Genomic DNA, 21,866 nt, shown 5'->3' on the forward strand with positions numbered 1-21,866 from the left:
AGTCCTGGAGCAGTGAGAAGGGAACAGCAGAAGCACAGAGCTGGGGCTGCTGGCTCTGCAGCAGGGTACATGCTCTGAGCTCCAGTATTGCTGTGCCCAAACCTGCTGGTCACAGTTCAGCAAGCCAGAGGTCAGACACTGAAACTCTGGAAAGGGGACAAGGATTTTGACTACATGCTTTTTTACTTTCATTTTTAATTCCTGTATTGACGCATCACAGAGAACCAAGATGACTTAGATTTGTGTCCTGCCCTTCTTTAAAGCCTTCTCTAAAACTTGTCAGTTTGGGACCTTTAAAAAAATAGAGGCACTCAAAATAAACAATCACTTTGAAAATCTTGGCCTATATCCCAGTAGGGAGTGAATCTAGTCACGTACACAACCACCTCCAAACTACACAAAAATGAAGCATTAAAAGACTAAAACCATGACACACAATATGGAAACAAAAAACTCAGTGTGTTGCAGCAGCTAAGATCATGTAGCTCTCACTTATCTACTTCAATCATAATTGTTCATTACTTGGTTTGTTAGCCCCTGCCGTGAACCAGAACTTGTGATTTGAACACTAAGCCAAAACAGTTCCACTGAGATCAAAATTCATACAGTCAGAGCCAATACCCTGTTATGCTTTACCTGTACTGCTTCCTCATCTTTACTGGATGTCCAAAGCATGATGTCCCAGATTTATTTTCCAGGCTATTGCCACTTCTATCTTCCTCGGGTGACTCCATGTTTCAGTGGAGTTGTTACCTCTGCAGTTCTGTTGTCATTTTTGTTTTAACATGAATTTTAAGCTGGACACAGAAAGGATAGATTTGATTAGTATTCTCTACTTACGTGTACTCATTCAGAAAATCAAAAAGCATGGCTACAAGTAAAAGGAAATGTAAGTTCTTGAACAAAAAAACACTGAAATAAAGTCTTATAAGCCAGCTCTGGTCCACAGACCACAATCTAAAAGCTGTTAGATTAATCTGTTTTCACTGTCTATGACAGGAAAAGGAAGGAGAGAAAGAAGGAAAATAATAGTAATAATAACAGTCCTTGTGCACCATTGTCATGAGAACTTAAAAAAAAAAAAAATGATGAGAATTTAATCCTATGTAATACTTGGGTATTTAACAACTTCTTTCATAAATTGGAAATAATAAATGAATACCTTTCAAGTTTCTTTTGGAAGGACTTCTAATAAACAAACAAATCTTAGAGAGTACTTTGGGAAGAAAATTCATTGTTTTTACTATCTATTAACTTTTAAAAATCGTTTCAGTTTGCTTCATTCTTTTCCTATTGCAGGCCATTTAACGTGATAGTTATACAAGGGACTGGCTTGTATCTTTCATCATCTTACAGGGTTCAGTGATAGCCACAAGACACCAAGCTGCTCAAAGAGAACTAGGATTCTGTTGCTAAGTGGCAATGACCAGTCAATGAGACAGCTCAGACCAACAAAGAGATTAGCAGTAGCTGGAACATCAACTGGAAATTGACTAAGGAAATACACCACAAACTGGAAATGCAGAATTGACTCAAAAAAAACCAATCCCCCAAATGGAAGGTTTTAAGGAGGAAGAAAGAAAAAAGCAAAAAGCAGGATGTTAAAGACAGATTGAGCTTCTGGTCACACAGGTATCACAACACTGCTGCGAAGCAGGAGAACAGGCCAGTTAGTGTACAGAACTGGCCAGCATGTCTCCTAACTTCCCCAAGCTCTGCCAATATAGCTCTACAGAAGTGGTTTCTGATTGCATTTGAAAGGTATAACAGCATATCTACTCTCTTCAACAAGATGTGTAACTCATGTCTAGATAACACCTCAGTGATCCTCTTTAGAATCAGAAATGACCAAGAGAATTGGAAAGTGGAAATTTATTACAAATGTGTATTTGATCCCATTTCTCTGTGCTGTTTGTCTGAATAGCACACCCTTCCTCCTGTAACTGTATGGAGTGGCTCTTGCCACACATTGTAGCCATTCCATCATATTGGACTAGGTTTTCTCCAGTGTGTTTTAATGTTATCTTGGTTGTGAAGCAATGTTTTTAGATAGAAAGACAAAACAAACTCGTGAGAGAAGCTTTCAAAATAAATACTCCTTGCGTTTTGTCATTGTTTTCTCCACACAGACCAGATTACTCCATGATCTCACTTAGCAGAGGAGCTGAAAGGCTGGACCTTAGAGGAGCCAGCTAACACCATGGAAATGCCCACAGTTCTCTCAAAGAATCTGCAGGATGGTCAGCTAAAACAGTAGCTGGATGAGAATCCCACTAGGAGCTGGGCTGGAAACAAGCTAGGTGTGCCGCGGTCTTACATCCCATGCTGAAGAAATTTAAGTGAGCAGGCACAGACAGGTGTAAGAAGCATACTGTCCTCCAGCACCACCCAAATGGCCATCATTACAACAGCAGAAAAGCCCTTGCTTTCACTCAACACTGCTCCACGTCATTTGCAGACTGCACACTCCTCTACTACAAATAGCAGAAAAAGCAGATTTTTTTTTGTTCAACTTGCATATTGCACATGTACCAGGAAAACCCTTTATGTACTTCCTCATCCTAATAACCAGAAATCTTCCATCTTCCTGTACAACAGGCAGGGAGCTCCATGAGCCCAACCACAGATGGCATGCTTAACTGCATAACATGGTTGAAATCTGGGAGGCCATTTGGAAGAGCCCACAATGTCCCTTCTGAAGCACAAGCTGTATTGTCCACAGGCAAAAGGCAGGCAGGGTTCTCAGTGCCAGGGTACAACAGGAGCTTGCATGCAGAACAGCCCTTATCTCTGGCAAGCTCTGGGACTTGCAGAGTTAGAGCAACGAAGCCCAAAATATAACTACGCAGAAGGAGCAACAAACTTTCCACTCTGATGAAGGCACAAGGAGGAAAATCTTTCCGACAGATTCACAGCTGGTTTCAATCTACAGCGTGAGCATATCTAATGGGCTGCCTTTATCAGAGAAACTCTCATAGGGTTCTGGCTGCTACTGAGGGCAGTTTGCCACTGTGCAGACCCTGCAACAAGAGTCTAAGAGGACAGAGTGTACTCCCAACATGAACTGAGGCATACAGTAATAGAGACCATCTGCACTAAATCCCAGCCTTGCTTGCACCTTTATTCATCCATCTCAGCTCCTAAGATCTTTCTGAAGTCAATGCAACTGTCCTGTTAACATAACCGGAAAACATTAAACATATATTTCAAAAACCTCATTTTTTCACTTGCTCTCTGCCCACATGAACACGGAAAGTATTACCTGGTTTCAACAGCTCCTGACTGAAACCCTCACTTCTCTAAAGACAAAACAATTTTTTTTCATTAGGAGAGGTTAAATGAAGCTACCGCATTCAGTGAGCCCAGGAACTTTAACTTTTCTTACAGCAGCTACCACTGACAGAAAAAGTTCAAAACCCCGTATTCATTTCAGAAAATCGTTATGTTAGGGACTTGTTGAGAAGCTATTGTGTGCATGTCATGTAGTAAGTAAAAAGTACTTCAAATATACATGACTTTATTTTCCCCCCCAGTGATTTACAGATTTGTCCTGGGACAATAGAAGGTTACAGGGAAGGGAGAGATGTCTGTGATTAAGAGGGCTTTCAGCTCTTCTTCCTACAGATACCCTGTGGATATTGCTGTGTTCTCCAGAATCTGAGCTTCCACTTGAAAAACAATGAAGTTTCTAGCCCATCTGGGTTTGCGGAAGCAGAATGTAAACAGATGTACTGTTGTCTTATTTTAGAAGCCATAGCAAGCCAGACTGAAACAATAGCACTAAGAAACGTCAACTGCTCCCATTCATCTCAGTGGGGTGGGGTGTTAACTTTGAAGCCTAATTGTGACCACTTTAAAGCCAACCTTTTAACCAGTTCACTGCTGCCACCACACCAGAAACTCAAAGTAATGAACTTACCAGCCTCTGTATTTGTATGCATTACCTCCAGCTCTCCCACTCACTTGAAAAGAACTTGAAAAGGCATTACAATCGAGCTAGCCTGAATATTCTAGCACTTAAGAAGTTAGCTGAATGGTTTGCTACTGTCTTTCAAAATTAGGGTTAAAAGAAAGTAAAGGGTGAAAGGTTAGCTTCATTGTTGATGCTCTCAAAAGTGCAACACTTGAGATTTCATGCTTCTTGCTTTGATCAGGGTGCACGGATGGCCCTTCATTTCAATAACTGCTACTTCCAAAACTCCTGAAAATAATTTCTACAAAACAGAGTAGCACCGTCAGGCAGGTGTAAAAATAAGTAAGTAAAAGAAAAAACAGTGGCAATAAGTATTTGCAACAGTATAAAGGGGGAAGAGAAGGTCTTCATTTACAGGAACTTGTGGCTGCTGTCAACCTAAATTTAAGGTGCACCAGACTGTGAGTAGCACAGACTGCTGCAGAGCCCTTGGCTGCTTGCTTCACAAGCAGTAAAAGGTTTGTGTGAAGGCCTTGCAGCTCTTCCCAACTCCTCCTTCATTTACTTCTCCATGGAGCAGTAAGAGTCATACTGGCACTAAGGGACACAGTTTAGTGACACACTCGGTAGGCCAAGCTGATGGCTGGATTTAGAATCTTCCAGGTGTGAAAAGGCTTTCAAGATCGTCATAATTCTACACTGAGGATACAGTCACAAGTCTTTTTACCCACTGTCATTTGCTTCCTGATATCACACATGTTAGGCTGAGAAGTCAACACCATCAACCACAGCTCTGCTATAGCCATCCATGCTAGGTACCTTACCTAACTAATGCAGAGATGCATCAAGAAGTCCTGAACATGGGCCAGAAGCTCAGCTGGACTGAGACAGGGAAAGGAATATCACTCAAGTTAGTTGCATGGCAGAGATAAGAGAAAAGCATCCCCCATCGTATAAAGGAACAGAATAATCATCAAAAGACCTTGAATAAGCAGCTGGGACAAAGTAACGCCTCTAGCTCAGGAAGAAACAAATGGAAGAAAGCAAGGTGGAAGGATTGGCATAACCTATATTTACAGCAAGATACATCCTTCACATTCCCATTCTGGAATAAAAATGTCTTCAATTGGCAAGGTCTTAAGTCTGTATAAGAATGCCTACGTGTGGTATGGCATAGGGTTATTCTGGTAGAAGGGGAAACTTTCCTGTCTACACAATGCCTAGGTGTTTGTGGAAACAAAGCCCTAATTCATGCAGTTCAGGTTCTTTCACTTACTTCAACAGACAATGCTCTGATCCTGTTATTAGCAGGTTATGAATGCACAATCCTTCCACATGTAACTTCCACTGCAAGCTGCACATTTAGGGGGGTTTAAAGTTTGTCTTAGCTAATGAAACAACAGAAGCAAAATTCTGCATTATCAAATATTAGTGTTTGCTAAATCTCATTCTGTAAACCACAACAGAATGTTGGTAGAAAGTTTACAATAGACAAATGAAAAGAAACTTCTGTTTTCATCCAAAAGCCTGCAAACACCAACTTCACATGCAAAAGGCCTGGTAGGGAGAGAATAACACATTCATTTTCTACTGACTTCAATGGGCTGCAGCAGGGCGATCAGCCCTCTGCAGAAGATGCTGAATATGATCACGTGCATTTTCACAGAAGTGCCTGAGTGTTATAGAACACATTTTTTGCAGATGTTTAGAAGTACAGAACAAAGGCAGCTGAAAACAGACTTGGTAAGTTTGCAGTTTTACTTTATCACTGCATTAAATTCCCATTCAGCATCAATAAGGCACTACACACTTGTTATAGAAAGAATAAACAGCCTCATAAAAATCAGACTCTCCACTCATTTCTTGTTTCACCTCATCTCCATCCCCAGCCATTACATCCAAGACCCTGCAGCTGGGTATGCAGGAGCTGGGGTCATAGTACCCCCGCTGCAGAGTTCCACAGCCAGCACGAGCACAGCATGCAGGAATGCTGATGCTGGCACCAGTGCCAGCACGTTTACTTAGCACTCATTTCTCTCAGTCTGTTTCAGATCAGAAATGCGGGCAATGAAAACCTATTGAACCTCTGAGAACCTCAGCCACGGCAGGGAGCAGAGCAGGGTCTCTGCAGGTACATGAAAGAGGCATTCAGAGGACGCTCCCATTGTAAGGAGGTAGAGAGTGACTCCCCATCTGTCTCTGGTTACCTTTTATTGGCATGAAAGAAGGCAGGCAGGAGGGGAAGGTTTCAGGGCAAGTGAAAAATAAGCTTTCTAAGATTCACTGTTCAACCTCAAACAAAAGCTCATCGAGCTTAGGAGTTTGGTTCCATTACTTTCCATTTAGCAATTTATTATAACCAAGAGAATTAAAAAGCTGTTTTGGGTCATGGATTAAACATTACCCTGAAACAGAAGTAGAGTGGAAAAAGTTGTGCTTTATGAATCCAGCAAATGTCTCAGAAAAATAAACAACAATCAGCAAACACATGAGAAAGTGTAGTATATTAGTAGGTATCCAAGGACCATCGGGGGAAAACATTTACATCAGGATGATAGTTGGACAAAACAACTGTCACAGAAGCCTTATTAAGTAGAGGATATACTCTGTAAACACTTGCCACCCGAATTAAACTGAGGCCGAATGAGAGAAATGCCTGGTTCCAGGGTAAGGAAGGTACCAGAGTGGCCCTGGCACAAGCGTTGCTCCCTAGAAAGCCACCAGCAGCTGAGGAGAAGACATGTGGCCAGCAGACACTCTGCCCTTCATCCCTTGCCCTTTGGGTGGGCAGCTCACAACATCCTAGCCTTGCTACCAGCCCAAACAAAACCCTATTGCATGACCTGGCAGACTGTCCCCAGTGGTGTCACTCCACCTTGTACCTTAGGTGAGAAATCATCTCTGCAAGCATTAGAAAACCCAGTGCTACTGTGTAAACATTCACCTACCACCAGCCCTGCTGCACAGTGGGGTGCAGCACAAGGAGGCCAGGTTCTCTCCAGGTACCCGCTGTGAGGCGCAGAGAAGTGCACTAACACTTGGTTAGCATGCACAGCAGCACAGGGTGAAGAGATGAGCTTCAGCACAGCACCTAGTGTCAGTTCTTCCCCTTAAAAGGAGGACCACTGTGTTCCCACTTTGCAGGATCTCTAAAGAAAGAAGAGGTCCTCAGACACTATTGAGGGAGGACCACTATGTAATAGATCAGGATACAATCAATGGTAAATATAACAATGTAACAGGCTACTTTCATAAGGAAAAGATTATTAATAACTAGAAAACCCAACATTCACGTAGTTCTCTATGAAAACTTTTTTTTTCCTGTAGAGGTGTACAAATATTACCTAATCAGTCATCTGAGGACACATGACCAAAGCCTTGGCTTCTTGATGAACTGCAGAAGTCTTTTCAAGTGTGACCACACGCATCAAGGTTTGTTGCACTGAATCTAGGCAACGCAAGTTTAGTAACACTTGGGTAATTATCTTGAGATAACTCAGAGCCCTTTATAATTTCAGGTGACACCTAAATGCAGGTGGGTACAAATACAGAGTTACTAGCATCTTCCATAATTTTTCAGGAGCAAAACTTTGCTAATAGGATCTGCTGCTGTTTAAATTTCCTGCCAGCATATCTCTTAGAGGTAAACTAACCAGAAAACTAACTACACATCATTGTATGCTAGCTATCATCTTAACACATTGAAATATGGAAATACAGGAAGTATTTATTTAATTCACTTAGCAGTATTGTAAGATTTGCTGTAAGGGTAAATGCTGAGGAATATATGTAATTCCTTAAACCTTTGAAGACATGAAATGGATAACTTACACATACTTCATAGAAACTTCAGAAGAAAAACTGTTTTATTCCTTATATTAAGAGTTTTTAAAATCATTCTCTTAGTCTCTTGACATATCTTCAAGCAAACATGGCTTGCCAAATATTTTTGCCAGACTACTCCTAATTGGCAATCCCTCCAATATAGATATCTCAATAAATTATTTCACAGAGTAAAAGAACCTTTAAGTACAAGTCATAGCACTTGCAGATGTGGAGTAGAATATTCACTCAGGATTACTCTAGGTAACATGAGAGGATAGAAACTGATCAAAATCCAAGTCGATACCTGTTTAAAAATTGTTGGACAACATCTTGATTCCTGTCATTAGTCAAGCAATCTTATTAAAGCTGACCTTAAAAGTTAACACTAGAAAGATATGGAGACAATTCAGAACACTCCTACAGAAAACTCAGTCAAGTCAACAAAAGTCACCCCACTGACACAGAGTTCAGACAAGTCATAGTGTTCAGAGCTGTACCAGCACATACACTGAGGAGCTAGAAAAGGTCAGAAGAAACAGAATTTTCATCTCTCAGGCTTAGAAGTCAGATTAATTATTTTGTCTCAGATTGTCACCTAAGATGCCCAATACATTTTAGAAACTACATCAAATGGATGCAAATAACTCAGTTTTAGTCTTATTTTTCTAAGAAGAGCACTTACTGGCACCATTCTTTCATCTCCTCTCAAATTTTACATTGGTGGCAAATTTGCAGGTGGTAGGATAAATGCTATAGTAGACATCTGCTAAACAATACAGTTGTATTCTGTTGTTAAAACTGTACTCTTTCTTGTAGTGTTTAGAGGCTTTCTGGTTTACTGTGAACCAAGTACATACATCTCAATCATCAACCAACTTATTTTTTCATTCTGGTCCTCTTTGCCCACCTCACTTCTTGATTGTAGATTTATTTTAGCACTTATTCAGGCAAGCTCCACTTCCCTCTCTGCTGCATTTTAGCTGCTTGTACAGAATAGACACTGCTCCAGTACCTGAACTCCTGCAGGCAAAAATAGCATTGACAGAGTGTTCAGGAGAGTCTTCTGGTTTACGTTTATGTTACTGAGCCAAATAAAGTTCTGTTATGTGCTACTTGACTCCACCTGTTTGTCCTTGATCCCATGCCCTTTCCTTCTCATTTGTGCCTCCCCAAGCAGAAAAAAAATGAGCTGGTGCCACTAGGGCCAGGGAGATTCTGTCCAAAGGCTGCTCTGAAGCCAGTTCCACATTATCGCAATAACCCTAAACATTGACTTGGGAGTCCTACCATTTCCAGGGAATGTCTACTGCTCATATAATACACTGGCTAGGCAGAGGAGCAGCAGTCTTTTATTAAATTTATTTTTATTAAAAATGAAAGGATTTTTTTGCCTATTTAAACATGTGAACACCCATTTCAGTGGCACTGCTAGCCAGGCCAGGAGAACAAACAGAAAGCTTTCCAGGAGTGGCTTTCAACAAAGGAAACAAAACCGACTTAAGGGGCTAAAGGCCATGAAGAAAAATTCTTCCCATCCAAGATCTGGAATTACAATGAAGAATAGTCCTTGCAGGAATATTATTTGCTTGTGAACAAATCCAAACTCTGTGCAACTCCTGACATTTAGTAGTGAATGCAGAAAGAACTGGCAGTGTGTTATTTGAAGGAAAAAGCAACTTGTAAATCTAGTAATAAATATGACTAGAAGACACTAAAGAATTTGAAAGCTTTACTTTAGGTATTATCACCATTAATTTCTGATTACCCAGGTAACTGGCATGTGGATCTTGCAAGGAAGGTTTCATAATCCGCTTCCCAAGAAAGTACAATAGAAAGTCAAGAAAAATGTCTGAAATAGTAAAATAAAGCAAACTATCAGCAGCAGCATTGCATGTAAATTGAGCGCTGATATTTATACGCCAGAAGATGATTGCTATTTAGGAATGTTTTGGTAAATACTGACTCACTGCTTAAGAACATTTCTAATAAAATAGCTCTTGAAAAGGAGACAGTAGAAATGTTTTGGAAGAACATGCAGAGGTAGTTGCATCAGAGGTACAGAAACAGATTAACGAACAGGATTAATTAAACTTCAGACATCATCAGTTGTTTATCCAAATGTCTCCAGACTCTTTTCGTTTAGAAATTAGGCTTATAAGAACATAGTATCTGTCAAACCAAACATAAGCACTGAGCTCTCTCACCATAACTTGACTCCTTCTCCTGTTTTTCTATACTTGAGTACTGGGATGTACATCAATGGAAAACTAGTAAAAATAAAAAAAAAAATTAAAAAAAAAGGGGGGGGGGGGGGGAGGGGGGAAATAACCTCTTCCAGTTTGAGCAAATCCTTTGCTATCCAAACACCTGTATGCAGTATCACTGAAATTCACTGTCTACTGAATCTTTGTGCTGTTGCCACAGTTACACAGAACAGAGACTAACTGCATGCAGACTTTACTTCCATAAGTTAAATATGGGTTATAAAAAAAACTTTCTTCCCACCACGGAGTTAGTACGCCCTACCAATTAAATGCATAGCACGCAGAATCAGAGCAAAACACTTCGGAAGTGAAAGCAAAGGTTACAACATAACTTTCTGATGCTGTAGTGGGGAGAAAACACAACATCATTTGCTCAAAGGACTGGGTTGAACATGTTCTTATTGTTCATTCCATGTAACAGAACTCAGCCAATCGATCTTTAATCAGATAAGTAACTTTGATCATCTCCCAGGTCAATAATGCTTACCCCTCTTCTCTTGACTGTTAAGCAGACAGAGGACTGCAGAGTTTTATGTAGTCCTTAGGAAGAGTTGCTTTTCCTCACAAGTTATAAAAACATACAAAGTATTTCATTTTCAAAATAGATACAGTGAAGTTTGAGAGACTTTGTCTCCCTGCTTTCAGGTGTTGTGGCTTTTTTTTTCTTGCAAGGTGACACTGGCAGGATCAGTTTCTGGAAAAAACAAAAAACAAAAAACACAACCTGAAAGCACCATGAATACACAATGCAAAGTAGATAATATGGAGGAACTCAAAAGATTCAGCTGCATACAGGTTCTGCAGTCTTTTACAGCCATTGCTAGGTTACAACTAGCAACCAGAGATGGAGATCTGTATGCTTTCTATTTACGGCTGTCCAAAACCACACTGGAAGATAAAAAGATGCAGCTGTGAGGTTTGGTGGGATGGGGTTTCAGAAAAACAACTCCACTTTCATATCTGAGTTGGGCCATGCTTACACAACAGGAATGAATGGATTGTAACCGAATCAGCTGAACTAGCTTTGTATAAACACAACGTGCTGAAATTTAAGTTTTGTCCTCTTACTTCCAACATTCATCTGTAGCCTTTTCTGAGAATTTCCTATTCCTGGGAATGATGAATCTTTCATGAGGCTTCTGATGAGCTGTGAGCACACAATTTTGTGTGATTTGGTGAAAAAAATTAATTTCCAGTTTGGCACTGAACTCAGTTTCAAACACCACAGTTTTAGTTGGCTATTAAATCTGCAAAAGGTAAGCTATTCCAAACCTTAATTAAACTATTTGTAAATTGTTCGAGGATGTCTTAATGTGTTTATGTGCCTTGTTCACAAATGTTTCCAGAATTTTAAGTAGTTTAATATCCCCAGTAAAGACTAAGCCTAAAGGCAATACATGTTGACATGATAAAGACTTTTCCTCCTGAAAGAACACAGTTCTCAGTGCAAGGTGGCTAATGCAATGAAATCAGCTCTATCAAGTGATGTAGGCCAACAAATCACAAATGCAGAAGGTCCACAGGTAGACAACTCAGCTGTTCTTCTCAATATCATTCCACACTTCTGACCAGAATGTCCAAAGCTAAAAAATAAAAAAAATAAAAAAATTTAAAAAAAAATCACTAAAAGCCTCCAATTGCAGTTTTGACCAAAAACAGCATCAAATAAATTATTCAAAAATCATTATAGACTCCTATGTCCATCTGACATCAACATACCTACCAGACTACATAGGCAGAATATCACTTCATATTAAGAGTGGTTTTTATTTGCTGTTCATGTTGTTGTCCACAGAGGCAACATTAGCAATATACACTGGTCTTCTTGGAAGAATAAGTCACTAGAAAGTGTGAAAGTACTTCACTATTCAAGTTAAAAAAGTCTTGCTACCAGTTTTAGTGTTCTTTATCATTTCTTCAGAGACAAAAAAAAAAAAAAAAAAAAAAAAAAAAAAATTTCTAAACTCCTGGGGCCAGAATGTGAGGATAAGTGTTGGATATAGAAGCAGAGACTTTTCTCTAAGCATAAGAAGAGAATGTATTCCAGAGACTCTTCCATCTCCTGTCACCACTATAGGAATGGATAGGAAATGAGATATCTCCCTTCTGCTGCTGGCTTACTTTGCACGTTCAGTGCTGTTTCATTACCCCAGTGTAGTGCTTACTGAGGTCTTTCTTGCTCTGTAGTCTGCACCAGTTATTACCCACACCACAAAGAGAGAAAGCAGCAGCAGCAAGGAAGTTCTTTGGGCTGCACACAGGAAAAAACTATGGGAAAGAACTGGAAGCAAGAAGCTCTCAAGACACCTGCCCATTCACAGTGAGAAAATCAGTGAGAGGAGCCAATGGTCATTTTGTCCATAACAAAGTAGGGCATTTTCTAAATGAAAACATTTCTGACATCATCAGCACAGACACCCAAGAATGGACACCCTGTAGAGCACCTTGTTTGTACCACAGGGTTTGTGGGTACAATCCTTCAAAAGTTTCAAGCTCTAGCACACGTGCACCCATTACAAACAGTCTCTCACTAGCTAGATTTGCACTCATTGTTACTCCTTAACCTGAAACCTCAGGTTTAAATAACTGCCAACTGATATTATCTGTGTTTGGTTTATGAGTCATCCAGCCAGCACATGGGCCAAGGAAGAAAACAGCACCTTTACAAACATGTCCTAATTTTTCTGGGCCATGGGGATTGAGAGAAGGGGGAGAGGGCACAGGGAACAATTTATAGCCTGAACCAAAATGCATGTCCCAAGCCAGATGTATAATGTAAATTCATAAATCAGCTCATGAAGATAACAGCAAGACAACAACTCTGGGATATTAGATCTAATGTTTCAGTACAGTTTCAAGTTTCAGCAAGAAACTTTCTGCTAACTTGCTTCCTATTTAAATGTGCTCCATTGCACAAGCCGTGGATTTCTTTAAGTATTAGTTTTCTTCCATCAGGCAGCAGACACTTGAAAAGGAGGAAGGAAGAGAGAAACTGCTGCTCTGGATGAGGCTCTGCACAAAGTAGGGTCACTTAAAGAGGAACTGACACGCCTGCTAAGAATGGTTTTCTAAAACCAAGAGAGCAATTCCCTTATGGATATGGGGTTTTTCCTTCTCAGCCATACTCTGCACCACCCCAGAGCCAGACCCAAAGGGTGCTGAGCACCTCCACTGGCATTTGGCTCTGAGAAAAGCAGAGGCAAGTAAAGCACAGTTGCCAGCCTGGCTCAGATTGTAGAGATATGCAATATGCCCATACAAGAATCATCCGGGATGCATTAGGCTGGGAAAGTGCTCATCCCTGCTGTCTTACCTACTTTTATGAATAAAAGGCATTGCTGCAACAGAAGTTAGATGTTAGACTAGACTGATGAAACTGTCTGTCAGAATCTGGGGTTGGTCACTTCCATCTTGATACCAAAGTTAAATATTTCTGTGAAAATTAGCCTTGAATTTGTTGCAAAGTAAATTAAAACCCACATGTTTTGTTTAAACTAGTGGCTTGCAGATAACAGAGCCTAACATAAGGAGGGGAGTGGAAAATTCTGCATTATGGTACTACACAATTCATTATATTTATCTATGCTGCAAAATTATTTTCAAGAGCATCATCATCTCTGAAAACTGTTATAATTTCTAAATCTGATCACAGCTTCATCAGTACCAGAGCAAAACCTGTGAGCAATCACTGACTTCATGTCTTGTGTTCAGATCCTGCTAGCAAGCATTCAGCTATGAGCACACCTAACTTACAAGAATTTTTCTTCTTATCTGCATCCCTCATTTAAAGGTGTAGACCCTTATTACACTTTTGCAATATCTGGTTAATGTTCAGGGCTTCAGCCTGAGAACAATAAGGCATCACCTTCTTTCATGGTTGTTTTTGGTTTTTTTTTTTGTTTTTGTTTTTTTTTCTCAGTACTTCCTTGTTTCAGTCTAATCAAAAACACGGGCAGTGCTTCACCACTCAGACTCCTCCTGTGAACAAAAAGCAGCCCCAGAAAGTTGCCTGAGCTCCCTATGCGGTCAGCAGCAGTGGGCAAACCCTTCCCAGGAGCAGTTCTTCCCACCACCTCCACCCACAGCTCTCCCCTCCCCCCCAAATTAACACAGGTGGGATGAATTGCCCTGTGGACACACTTATTTATTCCCACTGACTATAAACAGGGTTTAGGTGACTAGATGCATTGCTCCAGATGCATCTGTTACTGGAACCAAGACTCAGGGGAAAAAAATCACCCTCAGTAAGAACGTACATGCCTCTTTAACACCAGTAGCCCTACCACACTGATGTCTCAGATCAGGATCATGCAGCCTCTGAAAACTCTACAGCAGCTCTGGCTTTCTACTCTTTCTGGTGCAGATTTTGGTATTGGTTTTCGGCCTTTTAGATACCTTTTTGTGTAAGGTAACATAATGCACATAAGTTTGAGTAAAGCAGGAGAACCACTGCAAAATTCCATCAGGTAGAAAAGGAGTTAAAGATACGAGGATCAGGAAGGCTGTCTTTCTTTATGAACTCCTACACATCCCATAATTTATTAGAAAAGGACTTGTTACTGTTGCAAGGTCTGTACTTCCTCTCTCTTTGCAGGCTATGGGTTTCTCTGCCAGCCCCTAATGAAGAGGGCCCTCCCTTGCCCATTGCAAGCCAACACTGAAGTCATCCTGCTATTCTTTTCACCTTGCACACATGTTGAGGCTTCTCTGTGGAAGTCTTGCTGAGACACACATCTTTCGCTGTTTCCTGTTCCTCTTTGCTCATTAAGCCTTTTTTAATTCCAGATTTTATTTTTATTTTTTTTTTGCACACAGCTCCAGCAAGAATGGTTTTCAGATTCCAAAGAAGGATCCATATATGCAAACAGTGCTATTTTCCCACTACAACGACCATTAAGACCAGAAGACTGTTGTATGAAGAGGATATTGTTAAGACCCCTAACCAGAAGACTTTACCTCTTGTTTGGAAGCTCACAGCTCTGCCTAAGTATAACCAATTTAAGCAGTAGCATAGGAAGACAGACCCCTTTCACACCACAGCATGGTTCTGCTTTTGGCAGGTGGATGTTAAAGCAACCACAAAGGGATCTGGCTGTGACAGTCTCCTCTCCTGCCTGCACTGCAAAGACTCAGCATTGCTCACAGTACCTCCAACAGGGAAAGAAGCAGAAAACACCTCCACTCTCTGTTTCAGGTATCCAGCATTCATCCTTCATGAATCATAGAATCGTTAAGGTTGGAAAAGATCTCTATTCTAGTCCAACCATCCACCTAATACCAATATTGCCCACTAAGCCACGTCCCTCATGAGGGACCATCTAGACTTTTTCACCTGCTGGTATGCATCCCACACTGGCTCTGGTGTGACCCGCACACCCATCACCTGACCTGGGCATTTCCATGTATCCAGTCTCTCCTTGCAGCAGAGGAAGGGTCTTAAACAACTGCCACTGTCACTTGCAGGAAGAGGTAAAACTCACAGGCATTCCGAACTTAGTGCAGCAAAGCCACAACAAGCACCGCAGGCTTCAGTCCACTTCCAAGATCCATTCAGATATTACACAGGTGTAGCCATAGGCTTTCCTTGTGGGAAGGAGAGAAAATCGGATAGCTCCTTGTTATGTGTCTGCGGGGCTGTTAGAAAGATGAGAACAAAGAGAAACAAGATCAAGATGCATCTCAGGCTGCCTTGGATGGATCTTTTCCACTCAGCAGGAGAAGTTTCCCACTGAGCTGCTGGGCCCTGGAGACACCACGCAAAGGCTGCCATTCGCAACCACAAATTGTGCTGTTTTCTTGTACAAGGCTGAGCTATCAGGGAAGGCATCAGCGCAGTCCTGTTGCTACCGATACTGTAAGAGAAGACAGAAACAGTGGACCTTTTGTTTATCAGCTCCCTGCAGTGTACAGTCCCTTTGTGAATAATAAGCCACCTTTCTGCAGCTCTTGTATAGTGCAGTGCAACGTTTTCAGATCAGCTTAGCTGAAATGAAACTGCATTCACCTGGTGAATCAGTGAGATAAAATAGCACTGATAAGACAACGTACGTACAAGAAAATTCTGAGGAGCACAGTGCAAGAATAAGTAAGTTAAATCAGAGAAGATATGTTCTTTCTAATAAACTCAAGAAACTTCTGGCAGGTCTTTGCATCTCAGATTTACCACTCATGCTATGGGAATTGCTTTGTAGCCTCATCACAGGGCTTATTGTGAGCCATGCTTACACATGCTTGCAAAGGGCTTTAAGGTCAGAGACAGAAGGGTCTGTAAAACCATAAATGCTGATTCATTACCATTATTATTTGACCACAGCAATGGGAAAACATCCTTTAAAAATGCTTTGGTTCATGACTACCTTTTAGCAACTAAAAGTTCAGCTGAGAACCTAAAACTAAAAACCAGCAAGCTGCAAAAAAGCAGGTTCAGACTTCATACGCCTCAGTATAGGCTTATTTTTTGCCTCACTGTAGCTTGTGCTTACTTTTAATACCATCCTTTAATCCAAAGGTAACAAGTAGATGCAGAGGTAAAGTAAATGCAAATAAATTCTGGACTCACCCTAAAACATCTGTCTCCTGAAATGTTATGCCCTGGCTCATATCCCAAGTTGTTATCCTTCTCCCTGCATAAACTTTTGGGGTCTCATTAATGCACGGGGCAAGTTTATACAGCAAAAGGCTGTTAGAGAACCTGAGGCAGCTTTGAAAAAACAGGCTTGCCTACACGGCACATTGCAATGCCTTGCACGGATGCCTTGGAACCAACTGCACTTGGAACCCAGAGGCAATATAGCTGTGTCTGTATAGCAAAGCACCCACGCTGATTAGCAATGCCCCTAAGGATGCTGCAGAAACAGGGCTAATTAGGTATGCTGAGAGGCACAACTGTTAATTAGCACAGGGAGAACACAAAACACTTTACAAAGCTTCCAATCATGGTGTTAACTCAGAGACCCCCAGTGTATGTGACTGTGTAGCACTGCTGAGGCCACAGGGTTTCTTTAACATCATCCTAAGAACCTAAATATCCTTCAATCCAGTCTCACCATCTGACCCTGCTTTTGCAAACATTCATATTCCTGATGGAAAAAAAAAAAAAAAAAAAAAAAAAGCCATAAATGGATTCAAAAGCAGGAAGAAAAAAGCCAGTACAAACCACTCTGCAATAATCTAGCAATATATATTTTATTAAATACAGCTACAAGTAGCAACATGCCTGCAGGGAAGCACTGGATCTTCCTAAGCCATCTTGATAAACGGCATGCGTTGGCTAGTAAGGCATATTTTGCAAGCAGCATATCTCTACAGGTACTGTTAACTCAAGCCAACTCAGTCATAAATATAAACCACGGTATATTAAGCTGTAATCGAGCAAGATTTTCCATTACAAGCTCAGGGCTGAATGAAATCACTTAGGCATAGGCAACATCTAGAATGGATGGAGCTCCCAAATGAGCATCTTTGTCCTATTCCTTCTTCCCTGGTTGCTCCACACAGGACGGCAGCACCCGCTGTGCACAGAGCACAGAAGGCTCTCCCCATTGCTGCTGTTATGTGGCCTGGACCAGCTGTGAATGCAAAGCAACAAAGGCAGAGACACCTCTGACTTCCCTGGGCTGCAATATGATGATGCATAGTTAAATAACAGCCCTTCTTTGCAGCCAGCACAGGCACAAGGATGCTGATGAGCCCACTGCTGAGGAGTACTTCTAAATTCCATCCCAACCACCACATCATAAGTACACATAAAAACACTGAGCTAACGCCTTTCAAAGGGAAAACGTGCATGCTTCATATCATTCCAGGGGGAATTTTTTTATGGCACTTTCTAATGAAAAATGTAGCACAGTGATTTTCAATTATCTTCCAGGTGTATGCATAAGAGCACCCAGTTCCCTGCCTTACTTTTCAGAAAAATGCTTTGCAACTGGGTAACCTCTGAATAGAACCTAAGCCCTCAAGTCCTGCCTTGAGTTTTCTATCACACTGCAAAAATGGATGGTGAAATGTTAAGTCAGCTTCAAGAGCTCGTGGAGCTGCTGGAGCATTTGAGACAACCTAAATTTTTAGAGTATGATAAAAACTAGAAGAGAGATTCCTTCATTTGACGTAGTTCCAATAGGCATAAAGCTTAGGCTTCTGTTCAAGATGACTACAATATAGGCACTGAAAATGTTCACTATTTAATCTTTAATTCATATCTTCTAGGAAAAAAAAAAATGTATGGTTTCTGTTTATGTAGCTTCATGATACTTTTCAAAATGAAAGTGTGCTATAGCATTTACAAATGCAGACTGGGATATCTTACACAACCTTGACTTTGCAACAGGGGTTCTGGATGTATACCAGACACACAAATGGTCATTAACTTGATATGATATGGAAAAGGTGCTGAAGTGAATAACATATATAGTAGTAATAGTGATTCTGTCAATTGGCATTTTATCTTGCTCTTGGACTTAAAAAAATAAAAAAATTAAAAAGAAAGTAAAATACTTTAACATGCTTTGTCTCTAGGCAAATTTAGAGTGACCTAGAGACTTCTCCATTTCAGAGGTTGCAATCTGCCCCTCCAGTTATGCTTGGCCAATGCTCAGACCAACGCTGCAATATATCATGCTGTCTCACAGACCTAAAAAATAGAAGAGACTGAAATTCTAGGCAGGATCATCTCCTAGCTCTATAAATGTCAATACTGTGTGCCAAACTAATGAAAATACCCCAACTCTCTTTCCAACTGTATAAATAGCTCAGATTTTCAGCTTTACTGCCAGAGTTTGGCTAATACCCTTTACTTTGTCCATCCAGTTTTACATCTACCAACATCTCTTTTCTCCTCTTCTGTCTCCTCAGAACAAAACCTGATGCACAAAGGTTATCAACCTTTTTGGCACACACTGACCCATAAGGTCTCTGTCAGTGAACAGCAGCTCATCATTCATTCTCATTATACTGGTACATAAATCATCTGAGTGGCAAGGGGAAAGGAAAGCTTGCTACCCTCATAACATTCCTTGCATGCCTGCTGAAAGCACAGTATCTATACATTGCATGCAATTCCCAGAAACACAAAGTTAAGAATAATTCAAGATGTGGAACAAGCAATAGGAGGGAAGGATGAGTTGGATGTAAAATGTCAAAAAGTCTTCAGAACCAATTCTTTGAGATGGTTAGGAAAGCATAACTGATAACCATGGCTTTTTTTTTTTTTTTTCTCCCCTATTTCTCCAACACTGGTTGGGTTTCATATAGTTTTACACACCTTTCAGAGGAGAAGGGCAATGTGGTTAACAGTAGAGGAAAGGCGTACAGCTTGTTTCAATTTGGAAACCCATAAAAAGCTTTCTATGGAGGTGCTACTTGGAAAACTGAAGTCCATGGACAACAGCCTTACATTTTTTGAGTCACCCCGCACTGACCTCTTCCAACAGTTCACAGCAGACTGAGCACCATAGCCCCAAAGTCACTTGCAAGTCACAAGGGCTGACCAGGCAAGTAGCAGTGCAGCTGGGGTGCAAATACTGCACTGTCTGAAAACAGCATCCAAAGGATCTGCCTCACACATCCATACAGATATAGACAACATTTTCTTTGTGCAAAAGAAGCCCTAGCATTTTGTATAAAAAAATAAACATGTCTGCCCTCTAAACTCCTAGAATTATAAATAGTTTGAGTGACAAATACTTCTGTCACAGTGTTCAGGATACCTTCAAAAGATATCCCTAGCACTGTATGTGATTAACCATAGTGTGGCAGAGTTCACTCTTATAAATACATTCTGGATAAGCTTGCTGATGTGAACACAAATTAGCATGTATGCATCTAAAGGAAGAAGAGAAGAAGTAGGAAGGTGGATCATGTCAGTCACCTTCACACTTCCCAAGCTGACTGGTGTAGTTTGATATCTATGCTTTGACGATAATAGGAGCGTTAAATTCCTAAATGCTGCGTGCTACGTTGCTCAACAGGTTTTATCAGTGAAAAACGGAGCAGCCTTGATGAATGGAGTTTCACATAGGAAAATGTTAAAAGAAAAAAATTAGACATAATTTGCATAGATTGCACTAAATTGCTTGTTTCCCACCCCTCCCAAGCACCTCAGCACCTTAGAAATAAATTACAGTCAGAAGGTTATTCAAATCTTACAAAAAAAAAAAAACAAACACCTGAAATCAATCTCAAACCACAGGACAAGGCAAACGGTGTTACAACCTTTTTTCAGAGCACCCCCAAAGGCATTCATCCATAGCCATTGGACAAATAACCATGCATCTCCCAGTCATCTTCTCCTCTTAAATATTGCTATATGGTGTGTTTATTTTCTTAACTTAACGAAGTCAAATGTGTTTCTTTTTAAGAAATAATCTCAATATCCAAGGAGAGTAGTTCTTTGCTAGTTAAGTCATGCTACAATTTCAAAAGTACCCAGCTTGTGAAAGCAGCAGTATTGATAGAAATGTCATCATCACACAAGGTAAAAATACTATTTCTAACTCTTTACTAATTCCAGTCTTCCTAGGACAGTGTTTTGACATATACCAAGATTTTTTGTGAAATTCATAACTGCCCTGGGAAACGTGTCACCTCAGAGAAGCACAAGCAAAGCTGTGCAAAACATTAGCATTCAAAATGCTCCTACTCCTCCTTTCTTGTCATTCCGACCCAGCTGGAGGAAAAGATGAAAAGTTTGCAGCAGCAGCAGCCCGCCTCAGTTGGTAGGGCTTGTACGTGGGACTTTGCCTGGTTTATTTTAAGTCTGAGCAGCAAGCAGCTGGAGCATGTCCCACATGCTAACACTTGGAATTCCCCTGGGAGAAGGTTTGTTTCAAATGCAGTATTAGCACTCCAGAGCTGCTTCTCTTTCTGCTTTGTTAATTTTACGCTCTCCATCATCACATCAAGCTTTGATGATAACCCACCTATTTCAAGCAATTGAACCTCCTCACCTACTCAATATGAGCTGGCTTCTGATTGGAACACAATCTATTATCAATATCTACTGGCACACACATACACACCCCAGCCAGATACTAAACAGACACAGCCTTGCAGACTTACACAGCAGCTGTGACAACAACTGATGTCACCTCCTTTGCAGAAATTTCCACAAACGTCTTCCAAAGGCCAAGTTAAACAAGATAGAGCTTATCAGTTTCTTTAAAGTTCTCTGGATGAGTCCAGACCATGTGAGCCATGTCCCAGCCGCGGGGGTGTGGTATGTCACAGCTCCCGTATCAGCTGGCACATGTCGCGGGAGATATGAGACAGCAGAAAAGTGGCAGTGACAACATCACCCGACCGCCAAAGACCAAACGAATACGCTGAGTAACTTCAGGTTGCGTGTGCTTACTTTTCAAAAACAGGTGGAAGGCTTTACAGCCCTGGCTTCTGCTGCACATCCCACTCGGCACGGATGGGAGGTAGTGCTGCCAGCTGCTGCTCCAAGGAACAGCTATGGCTCAGTAGCTCCATATTTACACCTTTACAGGGAGTCACAATTTTGCTTTTCTTCTAATTTTTCTCCTCCTGTTGATACTCCATGAATAATAATAATAAAAATAAATGACTTGCAAAAGTATATTTCCAACAGCAGTTTCTTAAAATTGAAGTCCCCGACTCCTTTATTGCATCAGAAAGTGTTTCAGAATACAGCTCCTTCAGTTAAATGATCAGTTGCAAGGAGTTACATTTTAAAGCTTTCACAATGAATAATTTTATCCAAAAAATTATTAACTGGCCAATGACATATTAGCAAAGGCCCATGTTTAAACATTCGCAAAGCATCTCATTTAATGCCTTATCCTTGCTAGGACAAGAAGGCATCTTATTTACAGCAATTTAAAAACAGCCACAGCATTGAGCAC

General features: G+C 40.8%; 1 long non-coding RNA gene across 8 annotated transcripts in view; it reads right to left on the minus strand.

Moving 5' to 3' along the window:
• Window positions 1-21,866, minus strand: part of LOC107311182 — a 269,152-nt gene that overhangs the window by 193,925 nt on the left and 53,361 nt on the right. For 4 of the 8 annotated variants that reach the window (XR_004306536.1, XR_004306538.1, XR_004306539.1 and 1 more), the window contains 2 exons: window positions 10,490-11,585; window positions 637-797 (listed from right to left, as the gene is read on the minus strand). This is a non-coding gene — a long non-coding RNA (uncharacterized LOC107311182). Of the gene's footprint in view, window positions 1-636; window positions 798-10,489; window positions 11,586-15,390; window positions 15,637-21,060; window positions 21,328-21,352; window positions 21,538-21,866 lie in introns of those variants that run through there. The other 4 variants (XR_004306537.1, XR_004306533.1, XR_004306534.1 and 1 more) reach the window with 4 other exon arrangements.

Source organism: Coturnix japonica, chromosome 3 (genome assembly GCF_001577835.2).
Source record: "Coturnix japonica isolate 7356 chromosome 3, Coturnix japonica 2.1, whole genome shotgun sequence".
NCBI classification, from domain to species: domain Eukaryota; kingdom Metazoa; phylum Chordata; class Aves; order Galliformes; family Phasianidae; genus Coturnix; species Coturnix japonica.